This window comes from Melospiza melodia, chromosome 2 (assembly GCF_035770615.1).
Source record: "Melospiza melodia melodia isolate bMelMel2 chromosome 2, bMelMel2.pri, whole genome shotgun sequence".
Classification (NCBI taxonomy): domain Eukaryota; kingdom Metazoa; phylum Chordata; class Aves; order Passeriformes; family Passerellidae; genus Melospiza; species Melospiza melodia.
The window spans coordinates 28009640-28031387 of NC_086195.1; positions in this window are offsets into that span (position 1 = coordinate 28009640).

The window sequence follows — 21748 nt, forward strand, 5'->3', positions numbered from 1 at the left end:
TACTAAAAGACAAATTTGGGCCTTCTGTATGGAACAGCTGGCTCGCAGTCAAAAACTACAATAGACCTATCAGATCAGAACAGGAGGATTTAGCTGACTCACAGCCTCGTCCTGGGAGTTAAAAACATTTTCATCATTACCTTGCAGAAGGTATTTTACAGTGGGTGAAATGAGCTCCAGCTCCCCACGTTTTCATTCTCAGCTACATTCTTCCTTCAAAAATTTTTCCTTAACATAAAACACTCACCATCGCTCTTCCACTTTTATTTTTGTCTTAATCCCCAGTTTTACTAAGGAATGCAGCACATTTACAAAAACCAGATGCAAGAGGAACCTCAGAGGAAAAATATACAACAAAGGGGGAGAGATATGGCACCTTGCATTTGAATCAATGTTCTTTGTCTTGACTTAAAGCTCAAACTATCCTTGGGAGGGTCATCAAGGCATAATTTTATTCCTCCTGAGTCACCATTTTTCTATTTTAAAGTCCTGCCCGTGACTACAGGACAGCTGCAGAAGTCTGGATTGTGAGTTGAAGGTGACACATACCTCTTTTCTCCTCTTCATCTGAGAGACATTTTTCTCTTTTCTACAACTTCTTGTTTTAAGAATGACACTTCAGTCTATTATATAAAAAAGAGCTCTTGACTAAAACATTAGGGCAAGTGATAGTAAATTAATCCTCAATACTCAAAAATTGATAGCAATGTGCATATGGAATTCAGCTGTCTTTCTTACTCTGAGTGATAATTCAGCACTGCATCTGTAGACACAGGTCTTTGAAAGTTTACTTGTAGGCTTAACAGAATGCAATAAAAAATTTATATTTATTTATTTATCTATCCTTAAGTCCCTCTACATTTTAAAGCTCAGAAATTAAGAAAGACCAATGAGGGAGAAATTAAGAGTCTCTAATTAAAATTCTTGGAGTTTTGAATTTGGAGAAATTTTAATTCAGACTAAATTCTGTGAAATAAACAGACAGCAGTATTTGGTATCTTGCCTGGTTCAAACACTAAAATTACAATAGCACTTGTGTTACAGATTTTAGGAATCCAGAAGATTAACACTTCCCTCAATGCCCTTGCACAGAATGGACTTCCTTGGTGGAGTAATGGCTTATCTTCAGTTTTAAAAAGTCACCAATAAAACCAGACCAGCCAAAAAAATAATTCCCATTGAAGTCTAAAATGCTGTCTAAAATCGATGTAATCTTTCTTTTTTCTCCAGTCCATGAGGCTGGAGAGGTACAGACCAGAGTGGCTCTGGTTGAAAAAACTTTCTCTTTTTCCCATAGTAAAGTCTAGGCTAACAAGCATTTTCAGACCTGAAACTTGCCTAGGGAAGTTTAAGATCACATTCTCTTAATTTTCTCTAGCCTTACCCTCAGCTTGGTTCTCCCAGGTCTCATCTCCAGCTTCATAAAGCTACTGCTGCAAAATGCCATTGTGAAAAATTCAGCACAGAACTGTCAAACGCTCTTAAGTATATAATAAGCTATTTATTCTTTAGCATTTATTTACTTTAATAGAGGAGAATTTGAAAGAGTTTTTATAAGTAGAGCACAGCCTTTCTCAAACTTCTATAACCTAAATCACTTGAAAAGGCAGTTAATCACATCAGCCACTTCTCTGCTTGCTGGCTCTCCAACAATTCTTATTATAGTCTCTTGTCAAATGAGTAAACATCTGATAGACACTGAAATGTTAAGGTTTAAGGACTCAAAAATTCAGCCATCTGCAAAATCAGCAAGTGCTTTACTGAGGGCAGGTTTGCACCCCTCAAATGAGATTGAGGAGAAGAGTTTTTTGTGTGTGGTGGCAAAACCTCTGATCTGCACAAGACAGAGGAAGCAAACATCCCTCACTAGAGAATGACCTCAACAAACCAACCTTTGTTTAGCAACAAGCTGGGTTCTGAGCCAGGTAAGGGAAGAGTGAAAAGGCAGATCCTGCTAGGTAGGGTAATGGTTTTTTTCATGCCAATGCCCTCTCTTACACACCTGGCTCATGAGGAAGACTTCTACCTGGGGTAGCACCAGGACATTCACACTTAGGCCAGAAGGTATTCATCCCTTCTGACGGGGCATAACTCAGTGAGGCTGCCCTCATGCCTTAGAAGGGGTCATAAACCATCAAAGACCCCTGAAGTGCCTCCAGACTCATTTCGCATTCCACCACACTGGTCAGAGTGACCCCGAGATACATTAGAAAGTCTCTTTTCCCAGTGTGGTGGTCGAAGAAGGAGTCAGAACTCTTCAGTTCTGTGTCTCAAGGTTGTTTATTGTTTCTTATCTATAAAATTCTTTCTTTTGGCCTGTTGAGGTCCTCTCAGCAAGACAGTCAGAGGCACTCTGCCTGCCCCTGGGGAGGTATAATTTTATACTAAAAACTATGTGTACAATATTTACAATTACTCCCCAATACCTATCACCTATGTTAGACAGTGAGCTTCTACTCTAAACCAATCTAAAAGTGCCAACATCACAGCAGAAGATGGAGGCCAAGAAGAAGAAGGAGAAAGGCTGGACACACCCAGATTCCTCCATCTTGACCCTAAACCCCCATTCTAAAAACCCCAAAAATCTATTTTTCACCTTGTGATAAATTCACTATCATTCTGCTTAAACTGTCGTGGCTTGCAGCTCTTCATCTAAGGTTGGTAACTTGCTCCACGGGTCATAATCAAAACCACAGGCGTCTTGGGCTCTGTGCCAGGGTCTCTGAGCCCCCTGGCAGGGGTCCTGGCAATCTGGGACAGCCAGAGGGATGTCCTGAATTCTGACAGGACTCCACATAATTTGCAGTGTTGACTCAGACAGTGTGAAACTGCCCCCCCAGGGGCATTAGCTGGGTGTTCCCATGTAAAATGAAGCGTATATTAACCCATTGAACTTTGTGTTTCATGGGCTTCTCCCACCTCTGACTGTGAGCATCACTTCAAACAACAGACATCAAAATTGCAAACATCATGTCTTGTCACTGGAGCCACAGTGATGATATCTTTCCTCTCTGCTATTTACTCTTATCCTTTCTTTTCCTTTTCTTTTCTTTTCCTTATGCCCTTTCTGAAGTGCTTTCTTTTATGCTTTGATATTACTATATTTCTGCAGATAATTGCAAAAACAGCTACATGCCTCTTTTCCTTTGCAACCAACACATATATTTATGAGTACCAATCACTCTGTCATTTCATTCTAATCCACCACAAAAAACCTATTAGCAAGAACCTATATCACCCTTGCCTTCAAAGGCAGATCATGTAAAACCTCACACCATTTTTCTCTTCCTGTGGTGATAAATTAAATATTGTCGCTGTATGCACAATATCCTCCTAAAATTTCAATTGTAATTCTGGATATCCCAAATTTGGGAAAAGTGAGCAGGAGAAGGCTAGTTCGGTCCTTTGCAAGTACAAAGGTTAGCTTAATACTACACTTACAACTCATCTACCATTCTAAAAAAGGAATGATTTCTAGTCCATTACATCTACACACAATTAGTCCTCCCTGAGGATTGTCTCTAGGATAAACTTGAGAGGCTTGATAGGAAATAGTGTTAGAGAATTTCTGTAGGGAGAGCGAATTTCTTTCACAGGTTCTTTAATGAAAGACATTACTTGCAGGCAATTGATCCTGCTTCTCCCACAATTCTGACATTTTTCTCAGCCAGGGCTAACACATTCCTGTATCACTGAACAGAAAGAATGGTCATTGTAGGTACCTGCCTTGAGTAATTTAGCAGTGGCAGTCTGTCAGGCACCTCTGACATATCAGAGACAAGTATTTAGTTCAGTTGTTGGAAAAATGGTGTGGCAATACTAAAGGATGTCATCTAGCAGGATTCAGGGCCTAAGCAAATACTTTGAAATGGATGCCAGCTACTATTGCAGATCTCATCAGTAGGCATCTCCTGAAAAGGCTTTGGGAGAGACATATCTAACAAAGGGAATTCCTTCCTCGTGAAGGAATAATAATACACATTATACTACAGTTATTAAATAATGTACTTCATATTACACTTAATAATACACTGCAACTATTCTCTCTCAGATCTCTGCAAGTTCAAGAGCTGAGTACAAAAACTACAAAAGCAAAACCACCATGCCAACAATGTCAGCAGAAAGAGGCACAATTGCAAAGCAAATGAAAGAAATATGCAGCACACCTGGATTTACCACTCAGATTATTCATCTTTGCGCTCCTTGTGCTCAGCTCTCAGACTCCAGAACTAACCCAAGTATTTGTATATTTTAGCTGAACTGAAGTTGGCTGGGATTCAGCATAGTGGCCTTTCAGGTAATGTTTGACTTTGTGGATTTTGCTATCAGCGAGGCTTGCCTTTCCTACAGCTGAGATGTACCACATGCCTTCTGTGTCCATGCCTCAGACAATGATGTTTTCATGCCTGCTGGCACATTGCCTGCAATGCACTGATCTTTTCCAGACCATGCACTGTTGTCCACTCCCTGACAGTCTGCCAGACATTTGGCTACAGAAGCAACACATACATACAAAGGTAAGAAGGATTCTCATTTATCCACCAACTATCCTAATACAAAAAAAACTTAAGTATCCATGCTATATTCAACCCACTTGTTTGCTTCCATCCTTTCTCATTATTAGCATTTCTCTCCAACACTGTAATGACAGAGTCATTCGGAGTCAACACTTAATGCCCACTCTGAATACAAAAAGATTTCATTACAGTTTCTCTTAGGCTTCTAGTTCATACCATACCTAGACAGAGGCTAAAGCATTCCTAAATCTCTGATAAAAGCTGACCATTTTCCAGAAGGACAAGAACACCTTTAAGAGAGAATTTGAGCTTGTGGGAAGGGTTGTGCCTAAATTTTGATAAGAGGACACTACTTTAAGTAATAGTAAGATACAAATATTATGCACCAGCAATTTTATTGACTGTCTTCAGGGTGGCAGTAAACTAGAGGTAGAGAGTAGTACAAGTGTCATCACTCCTACTCAGCTTACTTCAAGCAGCTTCTCTACTTTGTTTAAGTCAAAGGTAAGAACTCTCAGACTTGTGTTTGCTGCTACTTTACTAACAGTGTGCTAGATACATCTGCTCTTACAAGGATTCAGGTGTGCTGAGACACTGCAAAGTCCATGATGTACTTGCCCAGAAGAACTAAACTCCTCAATAAATATGGCAATGACCGAAAGGTGAAATCTAAGTGACTAATTTTATATACCTAAATATTTGTCAATTTAGATCCATTTGCAGCAGCATAATTTTTCTAAGCAGAGGTCAAAAAATGCCCCATTTTTCAGTTATGAGTAGTGAAGATACCAGATTCTGATTTATTAGCAAGATAGTTCATGAGAGAGTAATTTTATTTTTAATATCTCTCTCAAAGCCCAATACTTCAGACAAAGCAATAACATTTTCTTAAATCCATTCAGAAGCAGAGAAACTGCTTTCTCTGTTTTCATATCCCTTAAAATGGGGCGGATGATTTAAAAAGTATGAAGGTTTAAAATCAAATGACACAATTATATTGTTCTCTCTGCTATAACCTATTGAGTGTATATTCTAGAAAACTTAATCCTTTGGGGTTAATGACACTTTAGAGATCCAATTAAAATGAAATGTTTCTTCTGCAGTCATCCACAAGGTGCCTATTGCTGTAGTGAGAGTAGGTAAATTGAAGTACTAAGATTCCCCAACATCTATACAACCTCCAAATATCTTGCATAATTATTTTCTTTTCATTGAAAAATAAGTTGCTAAAGCACTGCATCCTCATATAAAAACCAAAATATTCAAACCATTTCCTTCCTTCTCTAAAGGGTTTTAAAATATCCATGATGAACATTTGTTTCTGAACCATCCCAGACCCTATCACTCCTGGCAGAAATAAAAAGAAAGGATGCTATCAGGGCAAGTCCATTGACCCAAATATCTGTCCAGGGACTGCGCCTTTCTATTCTGTTCCATTAAAGAAACTCAGTCGATTGATGCTGTTCTGTAGAAGAATGAATCACTTTGTACACCGGAAGGATTCCTACCCGGGCACCTTCCTTTGTGAAACTGAGCTAACAAAAATAATGCCAACACCTAACTCAGGCATTACATATACACTGAGGTTGGATGGACATAAAGTCTTTCATTACTGAATTAAAGTATGGGCTGACTAAATTGATATAAAATTACCGACTTTCTGTTCTACTTTCAAAATCATTTGAAAACTGAAATGAATCCTTTCGCAGCAAGCATTTATCATCCCATTATATTCACCCTGGGGGATGTTAATGGTTTTGGACTACTGCCTCCAGCCCTTACTTCACCTCCAAGTGGGTATTATGTGATGGCAGTGCACATTTCATCAAGACATATTGCTGATTATATTTCCATTAAAGAATACAGCCAAGTCTGACTCCTAATTTTTCCAGACTAATCCACCACTGCGATCTTCCCGGCACTGATGAGTTCATAGCGGAGAAAGGATTCCTTTCTCCTTTTCTTGCAATTTGCAGAAGTACATGTCCAGAGTATGAGACTAAGTTAATCAGTTTTGCCCACAATAATTAGAATACTCACACAACCTCTTTAGTTTAATGGACTGTAGTTCATTCAATTACTCTCTTTGCTTCATAGTAGCACAATGACCATTTTTAGCAAAATATCTCAAAAGAACTATGATTTTAGACTGCAGGCTTGTATTACCCCACAAGGCATTTAAGGCTGTGCTCAGACACAGCTGAAAAATTATAGGCTTACACCTAGTCAAAATAAAAATTCTGTACAGCACAGAGATTCTTCTCCCTTATACCAGTGCTCAATTAACATGTAGAAAATCCACCAAGGACTAATATGATAATACTTTGAAAGCATTACCCTCATCAATCGGGTACAAAATTCAAGCATGCAGGCATTAGCATTTGCACAAGGAGTAAATTTCCTTATCGAAATAATGGTCTTGAAAGAGAATAAGTCACCTGCCTTTCAGCTCTGCTGTTCTGCTTCCCAAATGTTCTAGTACAAAATAATAGCCAGTTGAGCATCCCAGTGCTAGCAGTTTGGCTGTAAAGATAAGCTTGCTCGCTCCAGGCTTAATTTATTCTCTTCCCAGATCTGTATTTGTATTATTTATTACATTTTATGAAGGGAAATTCAAACTTGTTCTGCTTTTGTTGAAAGAAATGAGGAGTATTTCCTCTTGCTGGAAAGAGGAAATACTAGAAGCTAGAAGTGGCCATGCTGGGATATACAAAAGTGAGGATGTGCTCAAAACATTTCTGAACCACACTCTGAGCCAGCTATAAATATGGGGAGCTTATTGCTTGAGTCACACTAGCTGTATATGCTGTCACCTCCTGAGTTATGTTCTAGTATTTGTTTTTAATTATTAATATGTTTTGCTCTGTTGAGATTTATTTTTTTATTTATTTTTGCAGTTCCATAAAACTCATCTCACATTAGCCATACATTTCTTGTCAAGATTGCTCTGCACACCCTACTGTTTGAAACATTAACAATCAGGTGAAATATTTGTGTTTGACACACTTTTATATTTCCCTAAAAATGTAAATATATTACTGTAATTGCCCTTCTCAAGTATCAGTGAGTCAGGGAAAAAAACCAACATTCTGTCATGCAATACAAAGGAAACAATTATACTGTACAACAGCACAGAGAATGGGCTAATTTCCACATGGGAAGACACATTAAAATCACTTTCCTTCTTTTTTTTTTTTTTTTTTCTTTTTTAATATGCTTTCTCTATAGATATTTGCATGAATTCATGTTTGTCCCAAACTAGCAGAACGCCCCATATCAAGTCCTAAGGTATAATTTCCAGTCAGCCAATGTGCTATGTAATATCCTTATGTAAATAATGCTTCAAGAAACCAGCTGAGTCTAGTGCAAGCATAGAAACAAACTAGCTAATATGGAGTGCTCTTCTTAAGAAGGATTCCCAGACTGGTCCACTACTGAGATCACTTTCATGGGACTCTGGAAGCTTTGGTCTCCCTGCAGCTGTGCACATCCCTGCTAGAGATGACTGGCCTCTACCATGCTCTGTGCCTCAGTTTCCTCATTTGTAAGAGGCTGATACTGCTCCTCTCCTTACAGGGCTTTGAGCATAAAAAAACATGTAAAAAAGAATATGTATGGGAGGGATATGTATGAATTTGAGAAATGGGAGAAAATTTCTTTTTATCTATAAAGCCCTGAAAAGCAGAGGAAAACCTATTAAAAATTAAGGCTGAGATGGGGTTGTATATTCATCTGAACCCAAAGTAAAATATAAAACAGTTGCAGTCTTTGTTTTCCAAGTTATACATCATTACTAGATTATTAAGTATTATTTTACTTTTCAAGCTTGTTAGCATTGCAGAGACATGCAAAAGAATCATAGATTTCCAATTGGGCAACAAAACTACAAGAAACTAAAAAGGTGTCAAGTCTGAATATCCATCACATCTTCCAATTAAGTATCATCAGTGTTTAAGATCTGGAAGAAGGAGTATTAGTGCTGAATTATGCTGCAACCCTACAATTTGGTGAGTTTTGAAGGCAAGAGATGGAGAAATGATCTGTAGCAGAGGTACATAAGTCCCATTAAAAAACACTCAGCATTGTAAATAATTAAAAGCAATCACATTAGGGACCTGCCTTCCATTCCATTCCATTCTTCCTGGAATCATGGCATATGTGATGAAGTCTGTGATCACACGGAGCAGTCAAAATTCTCTATATAGGTTTAGCTTTTAGAAACTTTCCCTTAGAAGGGAAAATACCACATACTGAACTGTTGAATTTAGTCTCAAGAAGGGGATTCTTTGCCCCTTAGGGACAAAGAAAACCAACTTGGCTAACTTGGCTAGAGGGAAGGCTAGGCAGACCTGCAAAGGAAAAAAAAAAAAAAAAAACAAAAAAACAAACGAAAAAACCAAGGCACTCACAATGCCTCCAGTGAAAAAAGATAGAAAAAGATATTTCAAGGATTATTTTTTTTACCTTCCTGATCAGGAGAGGAACATCAAATAACTGAAAACAAAAAAACACAATCTGCTTTTATTCTGCTACTAAGCAGTGATTGTAATCCTATATTAAAAAAAAAGAAAAAAAAGAGGATCCCAAGATAGACTTTTACAGATTGAATAAAAACATTGTGAGTTTTAAAATGGACTCCGTTTTTGAAAAAAAAGTAAAGTAAGAAAATGTAAGAATAATAACTTCAGCGTGTTTTTAGGGCTTTGGTAATGCTGCAAACAATAGAATGCAATTTATCAATGCTTTTTAAAGGATGACTCTGTAACATGTACTTCCAGGATCTCCTGTTGACTCCTTAAGCTTTTCCTAGGGTTCTCAATGTTTTTGCACGGAAGTCTGGATTTGGTAAAGCAGTTACATGCTCTACTGCATGTGATCTAGATTTGCCTATGTATACAAACACTAGGCAGATCAAAGACAACTCATCCTTTTCACTGTTTAGATTGAAAAACTAAAAACAGTTTTCTCTAAGACAAGAACATCAATCAGGATAATTAGGTCACTCTTTGCACAGGCATCTGATTAACTTTAATGTTCATGTTTCACTCATCCAGCTAAATCTTGGGAGTCAATTTAACTTCCCCAGATTAGTATTGTGGAATTGTCACAGCATTTTCCTAGGACTAGAATACCAATAAAATACAACTTGGCTAGTTACACAGTGTGTTAAAAGGATTAATCACTTTTTCTAGGCCCATTTTTACATGCTGGAATACACTGTAGATCTCAGATGGATTTCCTGTCTGTATAATTTTTAAACAGATTCCTTAAGATGTTCCCATACAGTAGTACACAGATATTCATGAAAATGTTATTCTTTTACAGTTTTCAGATCCTTAAACAAGGCTCAGCCTATTTAAAATAATCTTTAACTTAAAAAGAGAAGGAAAAAAGTAAAAAACTCTTTCAGGAATTATTTTTGTAACACTTTAATGAAAAATCAATCAATAAATGAGAAAGATTTCACTCTTGAGGGAGAGAAGGAATGAGAAACAAACCACTGTACTTACAATTCTCAGGAACAACCTCTCAGCTAGGAAAAAACTGACCAGAGAATTTAAAAAATAAATAAACTGTAGTTCAGATAGGCAAGTTCTCATCTAATTTTTATTATCAAGAGCTACTTAATCCTAACCCAAAACCTAGAAAAGGAGACCTATTGGCCAGCCTTCTCCTACTGTCTCTGAACTTAAAGAGTTTTCTGAACTCACAGAATTAGAGAAATAGCACAAGATCCCACCAGAAGCACAGAAATCATGTCTAGCTCTACATCCCTCTCTTTTTGGTGTTCCACAAAGACAACACCAATGAAACTGAGCTATTGTAAATAGTCCTTTCTCCAGGTAAAAAAATTCCTCTCCTTCATCTAGTGGAAGAATATGTTATTCTTGATCAATAACACTGTGCTGCTGTCTATTAAACAAGATGGGCAGTATGCACTGGAAGAATAGCAGTCAGGAGCTTGATGCCTATTTTCCAGTCTTTTTCAATCCCAGTCAGCAGTGTCAGTTTTTAGGGTATGGAGGAGAAGGTCACAAGATTCAGACCACTTGACCATATGGCCAACGTGGGAAAGACATTCCCATGTTGTGCACCCCGAACAGCAAAACAGCACCAGCAGCAGATTTTCCATGTGGAACTTATGATAAAAATGCTACAAACATTCAGATACAAAGAGCTACACTGTGAGGCTCTGCATCACATCTTCAGCAGCCTGTTGTTTTTCTCTTTACCACAGCTTTTCTGCAGACTGCGACATTTAGTTCATCCCTCTGGGAGGCACTGCCAGCGCTGGGCACCAGCCCCTGGGGCTGCCCAGGTACACTCTTATAACGCAGGAGGTTGACAGCTCCTTGTCAGTCAAAAGGAGAGGCTGGCTTTTATTCATCCTATTGTAACTTCAGTAGCAGTTAATGAGGGCAGAAAAAGTTTTTGACACTGATTGTCGAGTGTACATCAGGGCTTTTCAGAGCCTTCAGAAAAATCAACAATATCGGGGCAAACACAAGCCAGCTCATGGTTTTCATTCTCAAGCAGGTGCCACTCTTCTGTTTCCCAGCTCACAAGAATGATCCCTTTGGCTAGCTGAAAAATATATTAAAAATGCCAGTACCAAAGGAAACAAGAAAACTTGCTCTAATCTACAGAAAAAATGCTTCCTAAAGTATCCAGGGTCTGACAGTTTGAATACCTACATTACTTTACACACAAACATGGAAGCTAACATCCTTTTTCTGTGGCTAGACTAGGAAACTCAATCTGTGTTGCAGCTTGGTTTCTGCAGGCGAGTGAAGTGATACAGATCCAGGCTGTCAGAGAACTTTGCTGTGTCAGAGCAGTGCGGTCACCTAAGGAACACAGAGCTCCCTGTACTTCCTGATATGTAGACTTTTAAGTCTCTGAACGAGATTTCTTCTGCTACAGACATTTATTTCTTACTGGTTTTATTTGCTTATACTGCAGGGAAGTAATGCTGAAGCAACACAGAGATACCTTTTTTCCAGGGAGCTGTTCACAATATGAACACCTTGCCATCTTTTAGTCAATATTTCTTAAAATATTTAGATAAAACTTGGTTCCAACAAACAAAATTTAATCTAGAAAAGAATGTCAACTTAGAGATTTATAAACTTAATGAAGTGAATGTGGTTTTGGTCCCTAAACAGCACTGCAATGTTGTTTAGAAATAAGTTTTCTAATCCTTTTAAGAAAGTATTTGTTTTCCTTAGGTAAGAGCCCTGATAACTCAGGGACAGCCCAAAGTCAATATGAATGTCTTAGTGCAATTTGTCATTAATGCAGCATGTCTTGCCAACTAAAAACTAAAAGCCATATAGTCTCCATAGGTAGTAATAAAGTCCAAGGAAGGGATTTGCTTAAGTATCTCAATAGAAAATATAATTTATTTATTCATTTTTAAAAAGTGGTTTTGTCTCATGCTTACACTTATGAAATGCTAAACAACAAATTTTGGGAATTCAATATTAAGCATTTATGGTAGTAACATTGGTGCTGCTACAGAAACATTGAGGTTAAGATGACTTTCACATTGATTCAGGCTGAGAAATGTAAAAAACAACACAAAAGGCTGGAGGTTATATCAGAGTATCTAAATTCTGGACTGAAATATTAACTAAGCTATTAGCAAATGCTAATGTATTAATTGTTCATGGCAAAGGGTCTTGGGTTTGGAAAAGGGCACTTTTCTTCAAAAGCAAAATGTGTGGCTGGACTACCAAGTGCTTTAAGAGAAGCTTTTGCTGTGACCATAAATACCACACATTTCAAATCTACAACTCATATTAGGTCAAACCAAACCCAAACCAAATAATAGGCAAGCAAAAGATAACGAAGAAACATTTTTTCATTTTCCTTGGGCATTGCATTTGGCAGGTGTCCTGGCTATACTAAGATTAGTCTTCCTTAGCATAAGGCAAAATGTGATGAACTTTTAAAATATTATCTTTTGCTGTTCAGGCTAAGAATCCACATTAATATGCAAATGTCTGTTTACTTAAGATCAGTTTTTATAAACAGAATAGATAACATGGCAAAATATATGTCAATACGGATAAAGTGAGATTTTTTGAATTTCTTTGAGCATATAGATCAGGTTAATCTCGATGCTATTTGCATAACATGCTGTTTCCTCCAAAGGTAAGCTTAGATTTAGAACTTGATCTTTAGTTTAAAGTTTGCCCATGACTTTTCATTCTGCAACAGCGCTACAGACACCAGTTTTCAGTAGCGTCTCACAAATAAGTTTGTTTAAAATCAGGGTTTCTACTGTAACTCACAAAGAATCTGGAAACTTTACTTCTTTAGCATGATATGAGAATGTTCTATAGTTCTGAGGAGCAATTGGTTGGCTTAGAGTAAGTCCTAGCAGGCTTTGTTGATTATATGGGACAAAAGATGACAAAAATAAAAGGAACATTTTCAGTTTGAAAATCCAAGGAAGTTACAACTTGCACTCCCTTTGTGTTTAGCCCTCTTTTCAAAACTGTCTGATTAGGTGAGAGCACAGATTATAGAGTTGATATGATCTCTCTACTATCATCCTTAAACACAAAGGCAACCAAGAGGATGTTTTTTCTCAGTTCCTGCAAAAAATATTTGCCTCGTCCCAGCTTTTGAGGAGAGGGCACACAATTTTCAGAGACTGAAGGGCAGTAAACACATAAGGCAAAACACAGAAATAATCACACAGAACCAAACCAATGTTTCTACCTTTTTTACATGACAGAAAAATGAGCTATTTCTGTGCACTCTTCAGGTATAAATTTCCATGCCAGTGGTACCTGCAACACAGTAATTGGCAGGGACCATACCAGCAAAAGAACCTTTTAAATATAGACAGTAAAATGCTCCTTTCGACTCTTAATAGGTGATAAGGCTAGATTATAATCCTTGCATCTTATTCATGTATTCATTTCTTGTCTTCTCTTATCCTCCCAGACTGCAATACTAGAACAGAGATATAGGCTAGTCTTTTTACGCAAGCTCAGTAGTAATGTTAAAATAAATTAAAGATAAATAGGCCATCAGAGTATTATCTCAGTCGTATGATGATTATTATTATGGAGCAAGGGAGTTAATTCTGTATGAAACCAAGGTCCCTTAAAAAACCATCAAATTCCAGTTTAGGAAAGAAGTGATGTTAACAAGATTAAAAAGGTATATTAGACTTACAGGACAAAAAATTGTATGAATATCAGAATGTCTATTCTCTAGCAGAATAGCATAATTTACATATCCTCTGCTGCCAAACTTTATGCTTGTTGCTGCCATAGTGGAATACATTTTATATGTGCTCACAATCATGGCTGAAATGTGAAAGTCCTTCAAACAAAACAATAATTTCTAAGTGCAAGAAACCTTGCTTGTGAGTCACAATGCATTAGTCTTGTCAACTAAAAGCAACTCAGCTGGATGAGATTTTTCAAGTAGATGTAAGAGCTTCACAGAAATAACAGGAGAGACCAAAAATAATTCAATCAAAACATAGTCTCCACCATACACCCTTGAGGGGGTTCCTTGTGTTTGGTTCCCTTAGCACCTTTTTTCTCTTACTAGCTTTTCCTTGTTAATGACTGAATCAATCAAGTAATGTTTACCTACGGCAGTAAACATTAAACTAAACGCTATGTCACTTGTCATTTTGGTGATTGAAAAATATGAAAAAACCCAAAGGAACAACTAGATAAAATCACCTCACACTAGCAGAAAAGAGATCTCAAATGTGACTGGCACTGTGCAACAAGCAATAAAATGAATGACACTTTATAACATCAGAGTCAGATATCAAAGTTCAAAGGTTTTTGTAGTTGCTACACATTGCTGTCTCTTTTATAGGACAGCAGATCGGCAGTGCAGGCTTCTTTACTGAGACATTTCTCTTTTCTTCTATGTGTAAAAAGACACATGAAATCAGCCATTTTGTTTCAAATTATGGTCCCAAGCAAGGTCTTCTGTTGGTAGAGTCTAATGGAAAGCAATTAATCCCTAGCAATATAAGCCTTTAATCATATGAAAAAATGCCTAACCACTGGGTTTATAATCTCTTGGAGCAAAATCTGATGCTGAAACTCAGTGCCCAAGTCCTAACTTTCTTTTTTAATGAATGTCAAATCCTGGCTCCCTTCAAAGTTTAAGGCTTGTGTTAATTTTAACATCCATGCTTCAGTGAAATGCCTGAGACAAGCACTGTAAAGTCAATGGGATTATACATTTGATTACAGGTTGTTGACTAGGGCAGTGAACTGCCATGCTGCAAGTCTTGCGAGGATTTGTGTATTGTCCCTAATGAGACATTCAGCATTGTAAATTCAGGGAAAGGCTCAGTGTTTCCCTCCCCTTGTACAGTACTTTTAGTTCAAAAGTTTTCTTTTGAATTTAACCATCAGTCTCTGAGAACTTCAAATAAGATCTGGATTCCCATGCTCACCAGCTGAAGTTTTATTTCTTCACAGAAGCAGTTTCACTTCTGAAGTGACAAAAGAATATTCCCTGATACCATCTCAGCTGATCTTCTACTTGCTTGCCATTCTAAATAGCAAGAACAGTCATGTGCTGGAGATTATACAGTTCTGGATACAACTCTTAAGACTGCATACAAGACCCCTGAACATCAGGGGTTTTTTTAATCACGCAGCCACCTGTTCATCAGCGAATGGACTGAAAATAACCAGTCTTGGTTTCATGCGCCACACATTCCACAACTGAACAGACAATGGCTGAACAGTTTGCAACTCTTGTTCAAGGAATCTATTTTAAAAAGATGGTTCATTAAATAACTAATTTTTCATCTATGCTCTTTTGGTTTTCCATCACAAAGGAATAACCTTCAGCATTTACTTGACAATTGCAGCTCTTGATCATGAGTTTTGTCCAGTCATATTGAGGAAGTTTGAGTTCATTTGCATGACTGCATTCACTTTCACCAGTTGAATTATACTTGTGTGGCAAGGTTTTGGAGTGGGGAAGGCTCTCTCTTTTGTGAAAAGAGGAGACAGAAACTTTGCCCATGTCTAATAAAAACAGTGCCAGCTAGCTGCAAGATACCCACTGCTGGGCAAGGCTGAGCCATCAGCAGCAGAGGTATTGACTCTGGGCTAACATATTTAAGATGGGTAAAATAATCCCCCTATAAAAACAAACACAAAGAGGAGAGAGAGTATGTGAGAATAACAGCTCTGTAGGCACCAAGGTGAGGGAGGGAGGGGAGGAGGTGCTCCAAGGGCCACAGCTGAGGTCACACTACAGCCCACCGTGAAGACAATGGTGCGGCAGAGGTGCCCCTGCAGTGCATGAAGCATCTCACACAGAGCAGGTGGATGCCCAAAGGAAGTTGTGACCCTGTGGCACTGAAGCAGGCTCCTGGCAGGACCTGTGAACCTGGAGGAGCAGGCTTGCTGGCAAGATTTGCGACCCTGTGCAGGATTCACATTGGATCAGTGTTTTTCTGAAGACCTGCAGCCTGTGGAAAAATATTCACACTGGAGCAGTTCATGAAGAGCTACAGCCTGTGAGAAGGATTGCTGTTGGAGAAGTTTGTGTGGGACTGTCTCCCTTGAGAAGGACCACACACTGAAGCAGACAAAGAATGTGAGGAGGAAGCAACAACAGAGATGTTTGATGAACTGGCCATGGCCCCTATTCCCCATCTCCCTGTGTCATGTGGAGAGAGAAGGTAGGGAAGAATTGTGAATTAACTTGATTCCAGAAAGAAGGAAGAAGTGGGCAGAAGATGTTTTAGGTTTGTATTTATTTCTCAGTATCCTGGTCTTACTTGATTGGAAATAAATGTAATTAATTTTCCCAAGCTGAGTCTGTTTGCCTGTGATGGTACTCAGTGAGTGACCTCCCTGTCCTTATCTCAACCACAATGTCTTCTTTTATCTCCCCAGTCCAGCTGGGAAGTGGAGTGATAGGATGGCTTTGGAACATACCTGGAATACAGCCAAAGCAAAACATCACATCAATGCTTTCCATTCACTAACATTCATTACCTTTTTTAATATTCTGTAAATCCTAAATATCTCCAGATTCAGTTGAAATAATGAGATAAGACTGATTGCAAAGAAATTATTCTCTTGTATATTTTTGCTCTTCTAACAAGAGTAACTGGGAGTGGTCTGTAAAGAGGCCTTTGAAATGGTCAGCAATGCAGGAATGGAGGAATGCTTCTGTACTAGTCAGGTATTTTAACATGCCAGCCCCAAACAGCCCAATCCCAGACACCAAATCTAGTTGTATTAAATATAAAACAACTCCACTAGTGTTTTCATGGATGGTGGGTAATAGTTATTCTGCCAGCTCTTAAGCAGCAACAACTGAAAAGGAAGGCAGTAACCAATTTTTTCTCTTCTTACAGCTGACAGTTTTATGTGCTCTCCAGTTTTTGATGAACAGGAGAATTTCCTTTTTTCCTCCTTTCATCTCTATTCATGTCAACTTCTTGAGCTCAACACTGAAAAATGTCACTTGTCATATCCAGACTCTAGTGATACTTTCATATTGTCTTCAGGCAGTTATAGCAATGTCGTTTAAATGTATATTGACTTACCTGTAACATAGACACAGCTTTCAGTCTCTCCACAGTTTTGCACTCTCTGATGACACTATTCACTGCTTACAGTCTTGAGTTATCTCTCAAAGGCTACATTACACATACATGGCAGAGCTGAAGATGGATGTTTACTGCAAAAATGCCTTTGTCTGAAAAATGTTTTTCATTTTAAAATCTCAAGCTGCTGTATCATTGATTAGGCAATAAGAAAAAATATCACCCCATGTTTTACTATTTCTTAAATTTTCAACATGTGTTCTGATACTGAAAAAAACTATGTCTGTCACTCCTTCTCTCAGGGTAACTACTCATCATACTCCTCCTCATATTGTTCTACCCTTTTTCCCCGACAACAGGCTACACAATAGGATGGACACTCCATTAGACTACCATTGCCTCTGAGATTCCTGGAGGAAATCTCTCTCACTGAAATGCCCGTGTTAGTTTCTTTCAGCAGCATTCATGCTTACAGTTTTAGAATGGGTTTTTGTTGTCAGTTGGTTTTGTGGTTTTTTTTGCCTCCAATAAATAAGTTGCTTTGGGAAAACTGCTTCTGACACTATAATTCAGGCTTTCTATTCTAAAAAAACAAAATATCATTTCATTTTGTTTGCTTTGGTACAAAGCACTCAGCTAGTGAAGTTCACAGTTGAGCTGACAACTATGTTATTCTTCCTCACCGCATCTTTTGGTTTTAACAGTGGTCTCCAAAGGTAAGACAGTGCTGTTAAGTCTCAGTTAAGTAAACTTCATCTTTGAAGATGAGAAATTTCAGGACCAGTAGCCAATAGCAAAGACAACTTTCTCAGATGTCTGCAGACTAAGAACACACTCTGCTTTTGTACAGAAGCACTTGAATATCAGGAGGAGGAACTACACCACTTGCCAGTATTTCCTTCCACTCCACCCTTCTGCATCAATTAATACCATCATGTGCTCTAGAGCATTAATTATTTAAAATTAATATTATAATTAAGATTCCTGAAAACATTTGTGATAACAGTCTGTAAAAAACATTTGTGCCATATTTTGTTTGCTCACATCTATATACTCCACTCTTTTGATAGATAACAAAAGTATCTATTTATATAAAGTGGGCAAAATATAAAATGAAATATTTCCACATGGCAACATCATCAAAATACACCAAGTTTCAGTCAGTCACAAGGATCTTTCTTTAGTCTAATAGTCCCAAATAATTAGTCTTTTCATAAGTCCAAATGTCACTTAATGCCATTTTAAGATCATAGGTGACTTTTTCTGAGCATTTATACTGTCTGAAAATAGTAAATATTACCACCCACACTCACAACTTACTTTCTAAACCAGAACAGCATCTGCACCAAAGTAGTTTTACTATTCCACATTTCATAAGTAAAATGTGGTGTTCAACTATACTCTTACATCATCTGAATATGGAATTCAGAAACATCATGTAGATTACTCTTGCTTTTAATTAAAGCTGAATAAAGTTTACTTTGTAAAAATGCCTTTTGTTTGACTGAGAATAAAACTTGGTGTCCTCAGAGGATGGCTCTCGACCTTAGGCCACTGTGACTACACACAGACCAATTGGTATTGGATATATATTAAATCTCTTCCCTGATTAGTCTTCAATTTGATAATTAAATAAAATTCTTTACCATACACATTTGTTTCTGAGATAACCTCCTCACAAACTTATTTCTGCACTTTTATAATGTAGCAGCCAATTTTGATTATAAAGACAACCTTTGCAAAAATACAAGGTTGTCTTGTGTAGTCAGATTGAAACCATAAATTGCTCCTGAGTTAAATCCTTCAGGTCTTATTGCTGTAAGAGCCTTTGATTAACTTCAATGGTAATTTTTCACAGTTTGACATTTTGTTACAACAATTGCATACACTAAGAAAAAATAAAAAGTCCATATGCCATTCCAGCTACTTCAGCAGTGTTCCTGGCACAAGAAAAATATGCTGGAAGGGCTGCCCGTGCTGCCATTACATCTTTGAATGCTCCTGGGCTTTTCAGGCAGTAACAGTTCCCATACTGACAATTATTACTGATATCTCAAAGAATTCTACAACTATTCCATTAGGGAAAATAAAGTATCATGAAAGGATTGCCAATTACTCCTCTTCTTCTACTATACAAAGATGCGTTACAGTGGGTGCCAAGGGGGATACATTTAGGTCTTTTACAGTCAGATGATAGGACTTAATATAGGGACATCTTTATAATGAGGGTAGAACGGGAAGCAGAAAGAGGTTGGGCAGATTTTTCATTCTATTCTGTGTTAACCACTACAAAAAGGACACTTTTTTCCCTTTTTTCTTTTTACTAAAGGAGCAAAAAACACATAAACTCCATAAATCTCATAAAGGTGGTCATCATCTTCTCTCAGCCTGAAGATTATCTTTTTCTAAAATTTCCTCATGAATTGCTGAAGGTACAAAGTGGAAAGAAAAAAGAGCAAATAGAATATCAGGACAAGGTGATAATGGCCAGGGGAGATGTCAGAAGAAGGTTTCTTATCTTCCTTTTCCCATTACTTACTTATACTGCAATAACCATTTCCCTATTGATGAGTTTGTCTCCTTCATAACCAAGTTAAAACACCATACAGAATACTGTAACTCACAGAATACAAATGCTGTAAACTTGGCTTTGATATGGAAGAATCCCATAATAAAATGCTATAACTTGAGACATTATTTCCTTAAATATAAGCAGTTTGTTCTTGAGGAAAGATATGCAGTATTTTTGAGCATAAATATCAAGTTCTTACACAGTACTATAATCTAATTATTCTTGGTTCAAGTTACTGGAAAATATAAGATTAATAAAAAAATTGACAGAAAAAATCGCTCTGAAGGATTTTTTAATAAAATTTATTTATACTTTTCAGAAATCGGTTTTAGAGACGGTTCATTCTATTCTTTTACAGTTACCACTTATTTCTAAAATGAAGAAAAAAATATTCTTCATCTTTAGCAATACCAAATGTAAATTATCCCTTTGTTCCTCAAATCCAGTCTACCAAAACCACTATGAAAACAAAGGACATTATTTGGATTTTCCATTAGTGGAGTTCATTTTTTTCCTCCCAGCGTAGTTTCACCTGTCCTCCAACACAGCTGAATCTTTTCAGGGATGGGGAAGAACAAAATTGGTCTACAGAAAGGAGGAGTACCAATGTGCAACTTTTTCATCCTTTCATTTAGAAAATAAGGTGGAAAAATATGAACTTTTATAAAGCCTGTTTTTTTCCATGGAATTTTCAGGCACAGAGCAAATAATCAGGATGCAGGGTAAAGAGTTCTGCCCAGAAACCCCAGGGCATCAGCAGTCTTCCAATTGTTGGCACACCAAAAGGAGTCAAGATTAGATCTTCTGTGATGATTTTCAAGATCATTGATTTTTTCTAGGAGGGGATGTTTTTATTGTGTTGCTGTCAGCACTGTCTGCTGAAAAGCAGTTTAGATTATCTTTGGCTCTTTTAATTCTTTCCTTGCTTGTAGTTATTCTTGCCACCATACTATCCAAGGTCACATAAACTGTTTATACATCTGATTTCATTGAAGGCACAAGACACATTAAATGGGAGAGATTACTTTCTTTTGATGCAGCTAAGATCACTGGAATGGCCATGTTTTTTATTTAGTATTTTCTTACCTTCATTTCTGACTAAGCTGCTGAGTGTATTAAGATCAGTGCTGGTGCAGACACTCCATCCATGCCTGAAAGAAAATATCCAAATCACAACATCTGAGGTCTGCAATTGATTCTTAGGATGAGAACCTCAATGCTGAGTATAAGGCAATGGGCTGATTACTAGATCCCTATGGAAATAGTATATGCAACACTTTCCTCCCCATTTACACACATGAATGGTACCTAAGAGCACATCAATACCTGGACACAGTGTGATAAACACTGCACCAAGAATTTTGACAGCCATGGACAGGTGATGGCAGCATGCCATAATACCATCTTCTCCTGGCACGGTATGCTCTAGTTTTTCCATTGTGCTATCCCATGTGAGAAAAAAACTGCACATGCACATTTTGTTATTTCAACAAACTACTCAATAGGTTGAGTTAAATAAAGAATTTAACGTAATTAAGAACTAAAGATATAATTAGAGACCTATGGTTTTTCAAAATAGGTTGTTTAAAATTTCACACTACTCTTTGCCAGAGACTTCATCTCTGAAATAGAAAAATGGTAAAAAACCCTTTCAGTAGAAAGAACAAGTTAAAAAAATGTGATACATTCCACTTTTAAACAGACTGTGAATATAAGCACCCTCTCCTACCCACTCTAGCTTTGACATTATAATAGCACAGGGTACCACTCATTGATATTCTCCCAGCTGCTACCAACTCAGATGTCTGATATGCAGGCAGGCCAGTGTTCTTTGAAGACATATGCCTAAATTTTACAGAATATAGGATTCAGCTACTTAAGGAAGCAGGGAAAAGCAATGGAAAATAAAGGTACTAGCAGCCCCAACCCTATTAAAACAACAATAAAGTACACATATATATTTTAAAGAATATTAAATAGTTGTTATGCACAAACACTTCTCAGAAAGTTTTGATTTATCTGCAAAATTATCCTGGAATTTACCATGCATTATCCTAAACTGAGATGCCTGTGTTTTCTAAGTGGTGAATA